The 18,173-nt window shown below is 43.0% G+C and overlaps 2 long non-coding RNA genes across 2 annotated transcripts in view; one reads left to right on the top strand and one right to left on the bottom strand.

Annotated features, from left to right (window-relative positions):
• LOC129484410 (uncharacterized) overlaps window positions 1–16,868 on the top strand; it is a 51,702-nt gene extending 34,834 nt beyond the window's left edge. Inside the window, exon 4 of the long non-coding RNA XR_010121528.1 lies at window positions 14,776–16,868. This is a non-coding gene — a long non-coding RNA (uncharacterized lncRNA). The remainder of the gene's footprint in view (window positions 1–14,775) is intronic.
• The window catches only part of LOC134737010 (uncharacterized), a 28,337-nt gene continuing 18,778 nt past the window's right edge, over window positions 8,615–18,173 (bottom strand). The window contains exon 2 of the long non-coding RNA XR_010121529.1: window positions 8,615–8,884. This is a non-coding gene — a long non-coding RNA (uncharacterized lncRNA). The remainder of the gene's footprint in view (window positions 8,885–18,173) is intronic.

The following is an 18,173-nucleotide window of genomic DNA, read 5'->3' as shown; positions in this document are numbered from 1 at the left end:
AAAATAAGATAGAACATAATCCCCTGGCCTCCACCAAATGCCACTAGGGCTCCATGGTCACTGTGACATCAAAATGCATCATCATTTGTTTCCAAATTTTCCTTGGAGAGGGAAATTGTGTTCTTCTCCACTTCCTCAACTACAACATGTTTGTGTAACAATGCAAATAATCTAGTAGAGAGAGAAAGAATGTGGAGAGAAATGGGACGATTGCAGGAGTGAAGACTGAGAATGCCATTTAGATGGGACAGGGATATTTTGTCCATTGTGAAAGAAAGCAAGCAAAGCAAATATGTACTGAATGAGAAGGTTGGTATTTTGTCGACGAGAAGAAGAGGGAGATCTGTTAATTGCTCTTTTTCAAAAAAAATGAGGCAGGAGGGTAGATTATCTGCTGGATATAGGGGCAAGTATTGGGGCAATGAATTTGAAGAGGGAGAAGATGGGACCTACTCATTTTGAACGTGAATGCTAGGAGAGTGTTCTTGGATTGAAAGAAGCTTGAGCATCCATTTAAGATTTGATTGTGGTCTGTTTCCATCATTCAACCTAGCTCCATGAGTTCAGAAACCACGTATCTCTTGTTGTACAATAGCATACCTATACCACCTGACATGGTATCTAGTGCCTTGTAGGTACTTGATAAATATTTATTCTATAATTTAATAGTGCTTGGCTTCCTGTTGAAATTGCTATCCTAGAAAACACCTATTCACCAACTTTACCAGTATTCCATAGACTGTTAATGCTGGTTGGTTGTGCCTGAATTCCAAAGGGAAGAGAGGATAATGAGACATGTCTTTCTCTCCCTACCCATCATGGCCTGACCTAGTTTTTCAGGATAACTTTGGAATGCCCTTGGTTGGGCATTCTACCAAGGAAGCAGGCAGGTTTGAGGGGTGTCCATTCAGTTTGGTGGGAAGCTTAGAATTTTATTTTTGGTTTATGAAACCAACATATTCTCTGAAGAATTCCAGCTGTATTATATATAATATATATGTATTGTAGAAAAAATAAGAAAAAACAAATATAACATCTTAATATGGAAAGTATCTTTCTCAGACACCATCTGGTAGATTAATTGCAGTCATTCACTTCCTCCTTCTTAGCAAGTGAATGATATTTCCTCTTTCCATTGACTCAGGGCTTGGCCATATGGCTTGCTTTGGCCAATGAAATGTTAGCAATATGACATATGCTATATCTGAGCAGAAGCTGTAAACATGACTGCCTGATTTGGCTTGGCCATTGATGTTTCTGTTCTCTGCCACGAGCTGAGCATGTTTCAGACCCTTCTGCCTGGGTCCTGGCATAAGAAGAAAGGTGGAGAGGACTCTGTCTAGCCCTAGCCCATAGCCTTATCCTCCATGTGGTGAGAAATACGCATCTGTGCTTCTAAGCCCCTGAAATTGTGCGGTTGTTTTTTGTTATTGAAGCAAGGGTGAATACATGTTCCTTCCTCCAAGAATTGACTGTCAAGCTCAATGCTTTCAATCAACAACAGGGATGTCATACAAGGTGCCAGACCCTCCTCTTGTACCCATTGATCCGGGCATTCTTCCCTCTTGAACCCAAATATGACCTCAGAATCCTTTTGAATACAGGGCCCCAAGGAGCTACCGCCAATCAAGTGGATGTGGCTGGTGAGATGAAACCTGTCTGGTCTGATTCCACTACACTATTCTGTCTTCTAAGATTGATAACTTTTGCATAGATGGGTCCTCCAAAGTAGGAATGTCCTTGGACATGCCAATCAGAACTGCCTGGCTCAGAAAACTCATTTATTATTTTATTATTTATAATATTTTATAACATTTTTAATGCTTACCATATTATTAGTGTCTTGGAATCAATAATACTGTAATACTAATAGTGCTCAAATTCATGAAGATGTGACTTGCTCAAGGTCACACACTCTAGTCTGTTTGTGTCTTATGACCACAGTTTCTACGTTATCCTTATGGGTCCCAGGTGTGGCTAAAGGATTCCACTGGCTACAGCCTTTGAATTTCTTCTTTCTCTGGGCCCCAAACTTCCTTATTTCCTAGATTCCAGAGGACTGAAGCATATGGATCCTTTAGATCCCTCTTCCACAAAGAGCTGATATCCAAGTGTCTTTACAGGTGAAGAGAACTGCAAATGAATTGTATTAGAAAGGAGTTATTAGTGGAGCCAGGAGAGGCACATGACTGGCTCAGGAGGCTTCTCCTTCTGGCAAAAGCATATTCCTGAACTTAACCAAAGTGGCATCAGAGGCTTTACTGAGAAAACTGATGAGGAAAGCCAGGTATCCTTAGCATGTTATTGAATGTCAACATGTCCATTAAAAAGGTACAGTGCAGGCTCTGTCAAAACATGGGGTTGGTGGACAAGGTAACTAAGATCCTCACTACTTCTGGGTAATGGAAAGAAATGCTGAGATTCACTGGGGTTGTGGTCCATAGTTTTACCTGCAAGGTGACTCATCCATGGGACAGTCAATCATTATAATCAGGGTTAATCATTTATAAAAAGAATTTTCTGCTGAGACAGAGCAGCTTCATGGGGTATCAGGCCAGATGTTCTTCTAAGCATTTACAGCTCTGTGATGAGGTTGCTATTGCCCCATTTTATATTTATTTTTCAACTGATGTCATTTTTTTCAAAGTGGTTATGATTTCAGCCTTGTCATTTCTGCTACTAGGCAGCTTCCAAATTGTCCATTCTTGGCAATGTTTAATGCCTTGTCCCCTGACTTGCTGTCAGGGGCAGCTCATCTGAGCTGCCAAGAGGGCCTGCTTTATTGCTCAGCCAGCCAAGGCCTAAGCTGCTTTATGACATTTCAAAGTGAATTGATGATAGAAATTTCAATTTGTTTCAGAAGAGAGTTATCAACAGACCTAGAGCTCAGAAAATGAGTGACCAGGTCTTTAAAAGGCGTTGATTTGAGTGTACATAGATGAAAGACACCCTGAATGCTGTTTCAGCATGTGTTTAGTCTCTGAAATTTATCCTTATTTATATGTAGTTACTGCTTCTGAAGAATGCTTGGGTAGCCTAATACTGCTGATTAGAATTCATTCTTGTCTACTTTGATAAATGTGGTGATCATAGGTTGTTTTTATCTGTCCCTTTGGGGGACTACCATACCTCCACCCTCAGTACCTGTGGTTTTGATGGAGCTAATTTCAGACCTTTGTCCCAGGGGTAGGCCTGCCCAGTGAGACACATGGATTTGTCTTAGGGATAGACATGTTAGCTGTATCAGTCAGGATCTTGGAAACAGATGACACTTTCAAAATGGGTTATCAAATAACCCTTCCATGGAGGTGTAGGTGGAGTGTGGGAAAACCGTAAAGGATAGTGCAGTTTCTGGGGCTGCTCATAGTAGGGCATAGTACTGCTTTTAGGTTGCAGAGGCAAAACTGGGAAGCCATTACTGGAACTCAAAGAGAGAAGATGTGTGGAGAAGCTGCAGGCAGGACCTGTGACTATTGGCTGAGAGATATAGCCAACTCATGTGGACCCTTGCAAGGGGTGCTGGGGGAAATTAACATCCTGACTTCATTCTTATCTCTTCCTCCAGCCTCCCACTGATCTTACTATTGACAATACCCAAAGCAAGGCACACAGGAAAGGAGCCATTGATACATCCACTCTCTCACCTACCGAGCTGGAAGAAGAGTAGAGAGTGGCCAACCTCTCAGCTACCGAGCTCGAAGAAGAGGAGAGAGTAGATTTGGAGGTCAAGCTGAGGATATCTGGCAAATGAGCCAATTTAGGCCAATTGAGAGTTAGTTCTGGGACTTTTAATGGAACAATTGGGCAATAAGTTCTTCTTTCTGCTGAAATTTCTGTGAAATAGGCCTGGTGGCCATCTCATCACCACCCTGAAAAGAGGGCAAAAAGATGGGGACAAATTCCTGGTGATATCATTTAAGCACTTGAACCCAGTTACACTTGAGGACTACCCCTAGAATTTTCAACTAGGGGCCAATAAATCCTACCTCTGCATTAGCTAGTCAGGTTTCTCTCACTTGCATCTGAAAGAGGCCTGACAAACAGTCTACACAGTTCTACACATTGCAAAACTCAGTTCATGGAGCCAGAGATGATCTCCTGCCACATGCAGCAGTGGGTCTAACATACTCATTCCACTAAATCTGAGTTTTCTTGGTGCCAGTCCCTGTGCTTTCGTAACCCTCTCCAGCTGTAGCCTCAGTTCCACCCTGTTCCTTTGTAGTCTTAACTAAGATAGCCAGGATGTCACTGGCCCAGAGGCATCATTGAGCAGCATCTGGAATTTTATGAATTCAGTGTGTTTTGGAGACAATTTTTTTTTGAGATGGAGTCTTGCTCTGTCACCCAGGCTGGAATGCAGTGGTGCAATCTCAGCTCACTGCAACCTCCTCCTCCCAGGTTCAAGCGATTCTCCTGCCTCAGGCTCCCAAGTAGCTGGGACTACAGGCATGCGCCACCACACCCAGCTAATTTTTGTAATTTTCTTTAGTAGAGACAGGGTTCCACAATGTTGGCCAGGATGGTCTTGATCTCTTGACCTCGTGATCCACCCACCTTGGCCTCCAAAAGTGCTGGGATTACAGGCGTGAGCCACCACGCCTGGCTGAGAGACAATAATTTCAAACATGCAGGGAAATAATGCAGGTCCTCTTTAGTAGAAAAAAAAAAGGCTGGAATTAATATAGACTGAGGTTTGGTGATTTAATTGAAATATTGAAATGTGTGCAAAGCTGGTAGATGTTGGGCCAAATCAAATAATTCCATGAGAGAATTATTTTAACATAAGGATAGGCCTAGTCTGTGGACTCAGGTTGAGTAATAACTTTTCTGAAACATACTTAGCATCAAAGGACATTTGGTAAGTCCTTGGTTAGCATCTTTGATAGGTGACAGGTCTTTTATTTACAGAGAGTCCTCTTCTTGGAGTGAGTGTGTGTGTGTGAGAGATTGTATGTATGTGTATGTATAAAACAAAGTCATCTTTAAATTATGCTTTTCACTAGCAGGAAATAAAAGGAAAGAGTTTGCAGGCTGAGGGCCAGGAATGTCCCATCCCCTTCAGGGTAGTCCTGCAGATGGACCTTCCCCCTAGGCTCATGTGTGTTACCTTCCCTCCTTTCACACAGGGCAAAGAGTGAAAATCCCTATCTGCATGCACACGGGGCTGGGAGTGGGGAAGGGCTGAAGCACAGCATGGCAGAGCAGAAAGAGCACACCCTTGAACCAGACTAGGTTTCCAGCCTCTTCTATTCATGATCTGTGAGGCCTTCACTTAATCTCTTCAGGTTCCCATTTCCTCCTTTGTAAAATGGGGATACTAATATCTTCCTTAGGGCACTATTGTGAGGATTAAATGAGATCGAGTGAACAAAGCTTCTAAAGTCCTGCTGGGTGAATGTCTTCATAAGCGGCCAAGACAATAACAATGATGACAAATCTGGGCAGGTCAGATCAGCAGCACATCCAAGGTTCACTTTGAAGCCTGTAGGATGATGCCTGGTGCTCAATAGCAAATGTTAGTTCCTGTCTCCTTCTTCCTGCTTTCCCTGGGAGTGTTCAGTCCCTCAAATAGAATCCTCTGCTGACTGCATCTCAGGGATGCATGAGATAATAGGAACAATGAGAGCTTTGGAAAGCCATAGTTTGCTTTTTTGGCCCAATAACCCCATCTGTGAGAATTAGCCTAAGAAATCACCTGAAAGAAAAAAAAGTCATTTCTGCCAAGAGTTTACTACAGAATCATTTGTAATAGCAAAAAAACCCTACCAATATTCAATGATGATGTCAGTTCAATTATAGTAATTCAACTAAATGAGTTACTCTACAGTCATTGAAATGATACTTTCAAAGGCTATACAGCAACATGGAAACTGTTTATGATTTAATGTTAAGTCAAAAGATACAGGGCAAGGTATGGTGGCTCACTCCTGTGATTCCAGGACTTTGAAAGACCAAGATGAGAGGATTGCCTGAGGCCAGGAATTTGAGACTAGCCTGGGCAACATAGCAAGACCCCATCTCTACAAAAAAATTTAAAAATTAGCTGAGCATGGTGGTGCATGCCTGTAGTCCTAGCTATTCAGGAGGCTGGGTGACAGGATCACTTGACAGGAGTTTGAGGCTGCCGTGAGCAATGACCTTTGATAGTGCCACTGCACTCCAGCTTGGGTGACACAGTGAGAACCTGTTTCTAAAAAAATTATACCTACAGAATTGTGCCTGTACAATGCCATACTATGATACAGGCCTGTATCCATAGGAGGGGCACTACTGGGAGTTTCTGTCCCCTGGGTGGTTTATTTTTGTCATCTTTACACACTGGGTTTGCGTATTCAGATAGGGAAATTCTCTAACCTTTTACAACTTAGTTTATTTTTTTGACCAGATATGAATATTTATTATGCATAAACCTTACAAGGCCAGGAGAGAGAGCACAGAAAAAAAAAGTAAAAACAGTTTGATTCTTTAAAGTAGCAAATATTGTGATGAATTTCGACAATGCATTTCAACTCCTGTTGATGGAACTTATACAATAAATATTAATGATAATTTAAATTAGAATTATAAAATGATCCTTCTGTCTCTATGTCACTTTGCTTAGGAAAAAATGAATTATTGGATGTAAGGTATTTAGAGTAAGACCTGACATACAGTGAAAAATCAATAAATGAGAGCTTGTGCATCACAGCACTTGTTACATGGAGGCACCATTTTTATACTAATTCATGTGTATATGGCTCACAGCAATGCAGTGGGGTGGGGACCATTAGTATTCCAACCTCAGAGATGAGGAAACGCTATAGAGAAGTTCCATCACACGTCTAGGGTCACATCACTAGCAAGAGGCAGAGCTGGAATTCCCCTGTGGACCAGGCACCAGAGTCTTGGTCCTCACCATTTTACCATGGGGCATTCTCATTAAGCAAAGCTACTATCTTTAGGGCTTCTGGGAAAGAAAACCAAGTGAGTCCCTGAGCTTTTAGGGGAAGATGGTTTTTGAGTGCCTTGGCCCCCAGGGAAGGGGGTGATGAGGGCTGGAGAGGAGGAGGGGAGCAGGCCCTTGTTTCTGCTCCTTCTGGAGTGGAGGGAATGGAGACATCAGGAATGGGGAGCCGTGGGAGGACTTGTTTGTTCGCTGGTGCAGAGGCTGGAGGTAGACCATCCTTGATAGACGTGTTGCTAAAGTCACACATGGAGTCAGGCGGACAAGGAAAAGGATGTGAGCCATATGGGACCAGAGGGCTGCCTCTGCTCTTCAGCTGCTCTGAGCTCTGAGGTTTTAGAACTGAATGCTTGTCTGCACTATTTGAAGCAGCATCCTCTTCCCTACACACAACTGAGAGTCCTCAAGTGCCTTGACTTGTGCTGTCCCTCTAGGCTATTCCTCATAAATAATCACTACATCCAGGGACAGAAAGATTCCCAGGTAGCTGTGAGACTCCCCACAGGCTCTGCGCCCCATCAGGGCTCCATTTGAGGCAGTGTTGCCCCCTCCCTTCAGAAGCCTGAGAGCCTCGTCCACTCTGACCTCAATGAGATAGTGAGGGGAGTGGATTGGTGTAACTGGGGCAAGGCCAGCATGAAATCAGAAACTGAGTTCGGGACAGAGCTGTCCCAGGTGAGTGAGGGACTCAGAGGATAAGGACCTAAGTTGAGGCAAATGCCCGGGGTGCATGACCAGGGAAGTCCAGCTGCTGGAATTGAAAGACAAGGCAAGGTTGAAGGTGAGAAGCCAGACAGGGACCCCAGGAACAAATCCCTCACCCTCTGCCTCTTCTGGGAGTGATATCAGTGGAGGGGGTGTTCAGGGTCTGGGGCTGAATCACGGGGTACTCACCTGAGACCAGGAGTGATGCTGCATGGCAGAAGCAAGTTGAGTCAGAAACATGTGACAGCTGTGGTCTAAAAAGGGAAGCCTAAAGGGTCACCAAAGTGAAGGGGCCAAAGGAGCTATGGCAGCTGGGATCCGGAGCCAGGAATCTGAGAACCAGGGAGGTGAGTGCAAAAATAGTAGGTCCAGGGTAAACAGGGTTGGTTTAGAACATGTGTTGCCTGTGGCTCACTCTGGTGGGCCAGCTGGGCATGGTGGGAGTGTGGATCTGCTAAATTTAAAGAGCCAGAGCAGACACCACTGTGCAGGAGACTGTGCATCTGTTTTAGCCTGGGAACCTCTTATGATAGCTCAGGCTGAGTCCAAGAAGGTCTAAGCATGGTTTGCCCTGAACCTGGAGCTGGGAAAGTAGACCAAGTCTAAATGGGAGGGGAAGGCAGTGTTGGAGATAAGGACAAGCCGTGATGGGTGCTTGGGTGGAGGGACAAGTCTGGGCGCTGGGGCCTGGGCACCATGAGGCTTACATGCTCAGGCCTGCAGGAGTAAGTGAATAGTGCTGGGGGAGACAGAGGCAGATGAGTCACAATCCCAGATGTGAGCAGATGCTCTGGGAAGATTTGGGCTGCTTGTCAGCAAATCTGACCGCAGCCTGGATGGGCTGTCAGGCTCAGGCCACTGGCCCCACTCGCAGCACAGAGAAAGCCTAAGAACGCGCTCCTCTGTGAGCGATCACTCTTTGAAATGTTTCATAGCCCTATATGGAACCACATCTGGGAGAGTAAATGTATTTCCTGAGCCAGGCTTTATAAGTTGATTTTATGACGCATCTAGGCAGAAGGTGAAACGCCCCAGTCATTAACTCACTTCCCCTTGTGGGTGAATTCCGCAATACGTTTTTCATCTGAGCTGTGGAACAAGTTTCTCTAGCACACACAGACCTGTCTGTCAGTGGACATTTGGCTGTTCAGATAAATCCTTGGCTCTTCAGAGGCTGTCCCTGGTTCACCTCTCAGGCCACGTGCTTTCTCTTGCAGGCAACTTTGCTGGCTCTTCCTGGAACAGGCCAAAACACAGGGATGAAGTTCTATGGTTAAGGCTGCCTGTGTCAGAGGGGCCTTGAGCACACACTCCACCAGCTTACCAGATAGCTTGCTGTGTCTGTGTGTGTGTGTGTCCTTTAAAATTCTAGCTTAATGGCCACATGTTTTAGGCCACTTCTGTCCTCCTAAAATAGGGCTCTGAGCATGTCTCCAAAGGAAGGCCCCTGAAGCACAAGCAGTGGGCCGGCTGCCAGGGCTGGCAGAATGAGACACAGTACTTGAAATAAATGCAGGGTGTTTGCTTACAGATTCTTCACATCATGGATGAGTCAGATGACTTCTCACCCCAGATTCTGTTTCTACCCTCTTTCCTACTCAGAGCTAGGGGTGGGAGGATTGTGTAAAGTTTAAAATATACCCCCAAATTATATACTTCTGTCTTTTGAGTTTTAACGTACAATAGGGATCCTTTCATTCCTCGACGCGGTCGAGAATTATGTTTAACTTTTTCAGTTTCATTCTGTTTTAATTCATACCTGGTTGTGGAAAGAGCAGTGGGTTGGAAATTGAGAGACTTAGGATCAAGTCTCTGCTAGTTAGTAGCTCTGGGATTTGGGGCAAGTCAGTCCACCTCTCTGAGCTGCAGTTTCCTTACTGATAACATGGGCTGTCAGTTCCCCGTGGAGGCTATGAGTTTGCATTGGGAAGGAGCGGCTTTCCCCATTCAGTGGCCCTGGTTTTCTGAGCCCCTGCCCTTCACGTGGGGTTGCTTGTCATGACAGCAAGTTAGATCACTCTTGGAAGTGTTTTGAAAACTGAAATGCTACATTCTTGTGAGGGATAATTATTACTATGTGCCACGCCAAAAACAAAATAAGAAAAATCCTTTTCTTTTCTTCAGCCTTCTTCACACTCAACTTAGCCTCATCTGTGGCTAGAGCTTCTTCAGTATTCCAGGCAAATCCCTTCTCTCTGGCTTTCTGAGGCTGACCTAACCCCCAACTCCACTCATAACACCTCTGCGTCTGCTTCTGCTACTTCTTTTTTTTTTTTTTTCAGGGTCGTCCATACGTTCTTTTATTATTTATTTATTCATTTCATTGTAGTAACATATAAGAATATAAAACTTAGCATTAAAATATTATAAATTTTTTTGTTGCAAAATACTTTTAAAAATTGTATTTTTAAAATTGACGCATAATTGTTCATATTTATGGGGTACATAGTGATGTTTTGATACATATAACATATAGTGATCAGATCAGGGTAACTGGCATAGACGTCCACCTCAAACATTTATCATTTCTTTGTGTTGGGAACATTCAATATCCTTCTAGCTATTTGAGTCTGTCTCTTATTGTGAACTATAGAACACTACAACATATTCGTCCTATCTAGCTGTCATTCTGTATCTTTAACAAATTTCCCCCTGCCCCTCCCCACACTACCCTTCCCAGCTTCTAGTATCCTCTGTTCTACTTTTTACTCCTTTTTTTTTTTTTTGAGACAGAGTCTCCCTCTGTCACCCAGGCTGGAGTGCAGTGGCATGATCTTGGCTCACTGCAAGCTCTGCCTCCCAGGTTCACGCCATTCTCCTGCCTCAGCCTCCTGAGTAGCTGGGACTACAGGTGCCCGCCACCACGCCCGGCTAATATTGTTTGTATTTTTAGTAGAGACGGGGTTTCACCGTGTTAGCCAGGATGGTCAGGATGGTCTCTATCTCCTGACCTCGTGATCCACCCCGCTTGGCCTCCCAACGTGTTGGGATTACAGGCATGAGCCACTGTGCCCGTCCTGCTTTTTACTTCTAATATCAACTTTTTTTTTTAGCTTCCACATATGAGTGAGAATATGTGGTATTGAACTTTCTCTTCCTGGCTTATTTCACTTAACATAATGTCCTCCACTTCCATCCATGTTGCTGCAAATGACAGGAATTCATTCTTTTTATGGCTGAGTAGTATTCCACTGTGTATATGTGCCACATTCAAAAATCTGTTCATCTGTTATTGGACACCTAGATTGATTTCATATCTCAGCTAATGTGAGTGGTGCTGCTAGAAACATGCGGGTGCAGATGTCTCTTTAATATACTGATTTCCATTCCTTTGGTTACATGCCAAGTAGTGTGACCACGGGATCATATTTAACCATTTTTAAGTGTACACTTTAGTGGCATTAAGTACATTTACGCTGTTGTGCAATTATTACCGCTATCCATCTCCAGAACATGTTCATCTTGCAAAACTGAAATTCTATCCATTAAACGACAACTCCCTATTTCCTCCTTTCTCCAGCCCTTGGCAGCCACCATTCTATTTTCTGTCTCTAAGAATTTAACCACTTTAGGTACATCGTATAAGTGGAACCATACAATATGTGTCCCTTTGTGTCTGGCCCATTCACTTAGCACAGTGTCTCCAAGGATCATTCATGCCTGCTTCTTTTCAGAGAGAGAAAGTCTTCAGAAACTTTTCAACAGTAGATAGAAAAAATGATATTGTATCTCAGAAACTACTATAAAGTGGGAAGCTGAGTGGATACATATACTTCTTTGTTTAGGTGCTGCTTATAGCTGTAAAGTAACTTCCTTAAATAAAAAAATAAAATGTATTGTGTATCTGTATCTGGGGAATCAGACGAGATCGGGCGTGTTCAGAATGGTGTGGCTGTAGAGGTCTCAGCTGGGCAGGAGCTGAGTGAGACTTCATCTGCTATTCGGATTTGGGCAGCACCCTTCCTCCCATGCATTTAGCTGGTCCAGCAGGACCAATGCCTATCCATGCTTCAAAATTTTCTTAGCCATGTATCTGATGACTTACCTAAGACCAAAGATGTCCTGAGCAAGAACGCTTAAGAAGCTGATAGTGGCTGGGCGAAGTGGCTCATGCCTGTAATTGCAACACCTTGGGAGGTTGAGATGGGTGGATCATGAGGTCAGGAGTTTGAGACTAGCCTGGCCAACATGGTGAAACCCTAATTGGCTGGGTGTGGTGGAGCACACCTGTAATCCCAGCTACTCGGGAGGCTGAGGCAGGAGAATTGCTTGAACCAGGGAGGCAGAAGTTGCAGTGAGCTGAGATTGTGCCACTGTACTCCAGCCTGGGCAACAGAGCAAGACTCTGTCTCAGAAAAAAAAAAAAAAGAAAGAAGAAGAAGCTGATAGTTCGGGGGGTCTGACAGAACCAGGTTTCAGGAAGGTGATTTGGCTCCTTGAGGGAAAAGTCACTGAAAGGGAGAAAGTAGGCTGGCAAGGTGGTTCAGACCTGGTAGTGGGGCCTGGGCACAAAAGAGGAGTGGCATCAAGACCCCTGAGAACCCTGGAAGCAAGGGCCAGGTGTAAAAATTCGAACACCTGTTTAAGTAAACTCTGTGATGGTTTGGGGCCCAAAGGAAAGGAAGGGGAAGAGGGGAGGGAAATTATAGCAGGACTCCTGCTATGGCTTATGAAAAGTCAAACATTCTCCTCTTCCCATTGGCAGTGACTGGGGAGCCGAGTAACTCCATCATGAACATCAGTGGTTCAGTCATTGGTGTTGGGAAGAGGGTCTCCATCCAGCTCAGCAGAGGCAGTGCGGTGACAGTGGCGGGCTTCTACGTCACAGTGATGGTGTATAGCAGCAGGACCACCAGATCTCAGGCTAGCAGAAGGTGCGTTAGCAGCTCTGGTTTGTACGGATATAGGCCAGCAGCATGGGGGGGCCTGAGCTGATTTGGGTTCATAGGTAAGGTCCCACTCAGGGACTCCTGGAAGGTCTTGGGGAGGAACTTCGTCAGAGACTGTAATTCTTGCCTGACTGGATGGGGTGCTAAGCCAGTGAGATTCAGATGATAATGTGAACACAAGCCTAATTGTACCTATTGGCTGGTGAGGGGCAGCAACCTTTGGGTTAGGTATGTTTTGATTTGTTAATAACACAATTATTATGCAGTTTATTCTCACAATGATCAATTCATTAATCTCATTTAATTTATGATGTTTGCTCCAAGCAGAGCTACTAATTGCCAATATGTAGGAATGATAGACCTCTTACTTTTGGCTAGATAATGACACTCATGAGGGACTTTGAGAATAGATGAAATCGTCATTATTACAGTCTGTTTTTTTGGACTTGGTCATATTTTCAGAAAATAAAAAGACATTGAGAAAAGAGGAGGCAAGGCAGCCTTGAAATTGATGAAATATGACTTATCTGTGTGGAAGTTTGTCTAATCAACATCTACTTTAGAGTGGCTGCACTCTCAGTGGTTTCTGCTTCTTCCAGGACTTCTTTTATTGTTGTCCCAGACTTTTGGGAACCAAAGAGGAGTTTGCTTGGAAGTGACAAGCTTCTTGAGCCACTTCTATGCTAGTTTTCTTCAGAAAGGTGTTTGAGTATTTCTATATGTCATGTGGCTGGGTCTTAACTACTATTGACTCTAGGAAAAATCTCAAAGTGGTTTCATCTGGTTTTATCCAAGTATAGGCAGTGGAGGGTAGGATGCTAGGTAGGTCCCCATCCTTCCTTTGGTGGGACTTACAAGTGTCCCAAGCCATCAAAATTTGGGGTTTTCTTATAGCATGGATCTCTTGGGCTAAGAAAAGTTTGAAGCATGGATGGGCATTGGTCCTGCTGGACCATATATGGCTACCCAGAGGCAGCTGTTGGTGGGATGTCCTCACTCGGGGACAGTGAGTGCAGCAAAGGACTCATCAGCCCAGGTAGTAAGTGTTGGTTGAATTCTGGGCACTGGATGATCTCTCATGTAGTACCCTGGTGCTGTCTACTGACCACACTCACCTGGGCCCAGGTGGGGCAATCTCTTGAAGCTGACCTTCTTAGTCACATGCCACTCTAGTCCTGGGGGCTCTACTGACTTCCCTCCTCATGCCCCTGCTTTATCACCCATGGCAACTCCAATACTCACCTTTGAGATTACTTTTGATCTTCATCTCTTCTCTTTTCAAGCTATTCTTAATTTTTATTTTATTATTATTTAATATTTTAATTTGAGATGGGGTCTTGCTCTGTCACCTAGCCTGAAGTGCAGTGGTGCAATCATAATTCACTATCGCCTTGAGCCTGGGCTTAAGTGGTACCCCTGCCTCAGGCTCCTGAATAGCTGGGACTACAGGCACATGCTACCAAGCTTGGCTTCAAGCTATTTTAAAAACTATGTATTATAGACATCTTCAAGAATACAGAAAAATGGAAAGAACAGAACCATGGCACTCATATTCACTTAATCTTGATTAAATAATTGTTAACATCTTGTCATGGTTTCTTTAATAGAATATATATGAACCACTTCAAAGTAAATTGTAGACTTTTCATTCATAAACACTTCAGTATTCAACATGCATCTCTTAGGAATACAACATTCTTTTACATAATGACAAACTATTATCACACCTAAGAAAGTTAATAGTAATTGGCTAATATCATCCAATTTAAATTGTATATTCATATTTCCCCAATTGTCCCCAACATGAATTTTTAAATTGGTACTTTAGAACCAGAATTTAATCAGAATTCATGCATTGCATTTAGTAGTATGATTTTTACTTTCTTTTATTCTAAAACAATCCCATTTATGTTTTTAAAAATTATATCATCATGAGCTAGGGCAGTTGTAATGCAGAATGTCTCACCTTCTGATTTGTCTGACCATTTCTTTGTGGTATCATTTAACTTAAAAAATACATATGTAGCCCTTGTATGTTCTGTAAACTGGAAATTAATTTTAAAAGCTTGATTAGATTTGGTTAATAATTTTAGTAGAGGATGCTCATTTTTTTAAATGAACAAATGTCATGCCCTAGTCCCTTCAGGGTTTGCCTTTTGAATTTCAGTATGTTCTCTTTCTCCTCTTTTCTCTCAAAATCTTATTTGGAAAATTGCTTTTTTTTTTTTTTTCCCACAGCTATTACTACTGAACTATTTCACAAACCCATTTTGAAAGTCAAAAACTGAGCACTGAGTCTTTCTCTTTGCAATCCAGCTACACCAACCCTAATCTTCTCTGAGGTGATGCACAGCTGTCACCCGGGAGAAATGGAACGCCAGGAAATGCACAAAGGAAAGGCATCCTGACGAATGTTTTCAGCCTTATGCGCCACACCACTAAAGAACATTGCCACCTGCTGTAGGATATGAAGCTTCTGAAGCACATGAGAAGTAAGAGGAAGCAACGGTCATGCCCCCAAAGGTCTCGCTTTGGGGACACGTTCTGAAGAATCCCGGACTGCATTCCAGATGCACCCCATGGAAACATGGGACTTTGGTCCTTTTCCAACACCAGGTCACAAGGAGAAAGCTCATTTTGCAGCTACTCACAGTTACAAGCAGGGCCATCATGCTTAACATTTTTCTGTTGACTCAGATCTCAGTGACTTGTAGAAGGATAAATTATCTAAGTATGAATTTCCTCTTAATTCTGAATAGAATCTTATAATAGCCTCTATCCTGTTATGACTTTCCCAGTAGTCTTATGAATTCAGTAGGGAATAAACCAGCTGTTTCCATTTCATGGGGGGGGCAACAATCTTGGACTTTTTCTTTTTTTCAACCAATGTTTATTGAACCCTTATTGTGAACCAGGAGCTGTATTAGGCTCTGAGAATACACAGTTAGCCTGGACCTACATGATGCTTATACTAGGGAAGAAGATACATAAACAGATACTTTTATTATAAAATGGTAGAAATAATTACTAGGTGTCAAAGGTTCAGAGTTGAAGGGTATAACTCAGCTTTCCTGGAGGAGCTGAGACTTGAGCTAAGACTTGAAGGATGGGCCAGATGCCAAGTGGGGAGAAGAGCTCTGTCGGTCTGTTCATTTTGGTATCCCTACCACCCCACCACATGGTCTAGTACATGGCAGACATTTAATACAGTGAATGTGCAAAAGAAATCTCGGCAGAGGAAATGTTATAAGCACAAACAAGGCATGGGAAACTAGAAATAGTTTGGATTTACCAGAAGATTAATCCTTATAGGATCATAGATTTCTCTGAAAAACTAATAGAAGCTATGGTCCTTCTTCCTAGCAAAATTAACGTACACTCAACGTTTAACAGGTAATTTTAGGGGGATACAGATATGCCTGAAACTTGTACACACTGAGAAATCTCTGTTATAGGGAATTGGGGACATTGAGGTTTTTAAAAACATCTTTATTTTATTTATTATAAAGTAGGGGAATGACATAACTTAGAGTTACTTTGGATGCATTGTGAGGGATGGGCTTAAGGAAGATAAGACTAGATGTGGCAGTTCACTTAAGAGGTTGCTGAAATAATTCTGGGTGAGTTAGCCAGAACTAGGAGTGAAGACATGGGCATGGAGAAGAGTAGTGGGGTGAAGAATACTTTAATCGGTAAAACTGGCCTTGCTGGTGTTTGGTTGGATTTGAGAGCAAGGAATGAGAAAGAGCTAAGGTTGACTTTCAGGTTTTTTGAAGAACAGGGCGGATGGTGGTGCTAGTAATTGAGATAGGAAACACAGGAAAAGAGGTTTGGGTCAGGAATGGGCTGATGGAGAGTCTGGGAATGGGAGAAATGAGGAGTTTGGGTTTGGCCATGTTGAGATCACTTGAGGCGACCAGGTAATGACAGATACGAGCGAAGTGGAAGGATAATGGGGAGATGCTGTAAACTGTAAGGAGCAAAGGATTATGGGAGAGGGGAGTGGGAGTCCAGCATATGTTTCACTTAATTGGGCAGTGAGGAGGACTGATGGCCACTGAGTCTGAGGAATGTGGGGAGTAAGATCATAAGGCAGCTCCTCAAACAAGGGTTGGCAGAGGGCCAGTGTCTTCAGGAGCTATGTTAATTTCCCAGGGCTGCCACAACCAAGCACCACAAACTGGGTGACTTAAAAAAAGTGGAATTTATTGTCTCACAGTTCTTGGGGCTAGAAGTCAGAAATCAGGGTGAGGCAGGAGAAGAAGGTCTGAAGGCAGGGAACCTAAGGCCATTTCATGCAGACTTCCTAGAACTAAATTGAAAGGAAAACCCTAACTTTCTTTTTTTTTATTATTATTATACTTTAGGTTTTAGGGTACATGTGCACAATGTGCAGGTTTGTTACATATGTATCCATGTGCCATGTTGATTTGCTGCACCCATTAACTCGTCATTTAGCATTAGGTATATCTCCTAATGCTGTCCCTCCCCCCTCCCCCCACCCCACAACAGTCCCCAGAGTGTGATGTTCCCCTTCCTGTGTCCATGAGTTCTCATTGTTCAATTCCCACCTATGAGTGAGAACATGTGGTGTTTGGTTTTTTGTCCTTGTGATAGTTTACTGAGAATGATGTTTTCCAGTTTCATCCATGTCCCTACAAAGGACATGAACTCATCATTTTTTATGGCTGCATAGTATTCCATGGTATATATGTGCCACATTTTCTTAGTCCAGTCTATCATTGTTGGACATTTGGGTTGGTTCCAAGTCTTTGCTATTGTGAATAGTGCCACAATAAACATATGTGTGCATGTGTCTTTATAGCAGCATGATTTATAGTCCTTTGGGTATATACCCAGTAATGGGATGGCTGGGTCAAATGGTATTTCTAGTTCTAGATCCCTGAGGAATCGCCACACTGACTTCCACAATGGTTGAACTAGTTTACAGTCCCACCAACAGTGTAAAAGTGTTCCTATTTCTCCACATCCTCTCCAGCATCTGTTGTTTCCTGACTTTTTAATGATGGCCATTCTAACTGATGTGAGATGGTATCTCACTGTGGTTTTGATTTGCATTTCTCTGATGGCCAGTGATGATGAGCATTTTTTCATGTGTTTTTTGGTTGCATAAATGTCTTCTTTTGAGAAGTGTCTGTTCATGTCTTTTGCCCACTTTTTGATGGGGTTGTTTGTTTTTTTCTTGTAAATTTGTTTGAGTTCATTGTAGATTCTGGATATTAGCCCTTTGTCAGATGAGTAGGTTGCAAAAATTTTCTTCCATTCTGTAGGTTGCCTGTTCACTCTGATGGTAGTTTCTTTTGCTGTGCAAAAGCTCTTTAGTTTAATTAGATCCCATTTGTCAATTTTGGCTTTTGTTGCCATTGCTTTTGGTGTTTTCATGATCAAGTGGGCTTCATCCCTGGGATGCAAGGCTGGTTCAACATATGCAAATCAATAAATGTAATCCAGAATATAAACAGAACCAAAGACAAAAACCACATGATTATCTCAATAGATGCAGAAAAGGCCTTTGACAAAATTCAACAACCCTTCATGCTAAAAACCCTCAATAAATTAGGTATTGATGGGATGTATCTCAAAATAATAAGAACTATCTATGACAAACCCACAGC

Source organism: Symphalangus syndactylus, chromosome 6 (assembly GCF_028878055.3).
Source record: "Symphalangus syndactylus isolate Jambi chromosome 6, NHGRI_mSymSyn1-v2.1_pri, whole genome shotgun sequence".
NCBI classification, from domain to species: Eukaryota; Metazoa; Chordata; class Mammalia; order Primates; family Hylobatidae; genus Symphalangus; species Symphalangus syndactylus.
The sequence above is the reverse complement of the archived record's forward strand: the minus strand, read 5'-3'. Positions and strand labels throughout refer to the sequence as shown.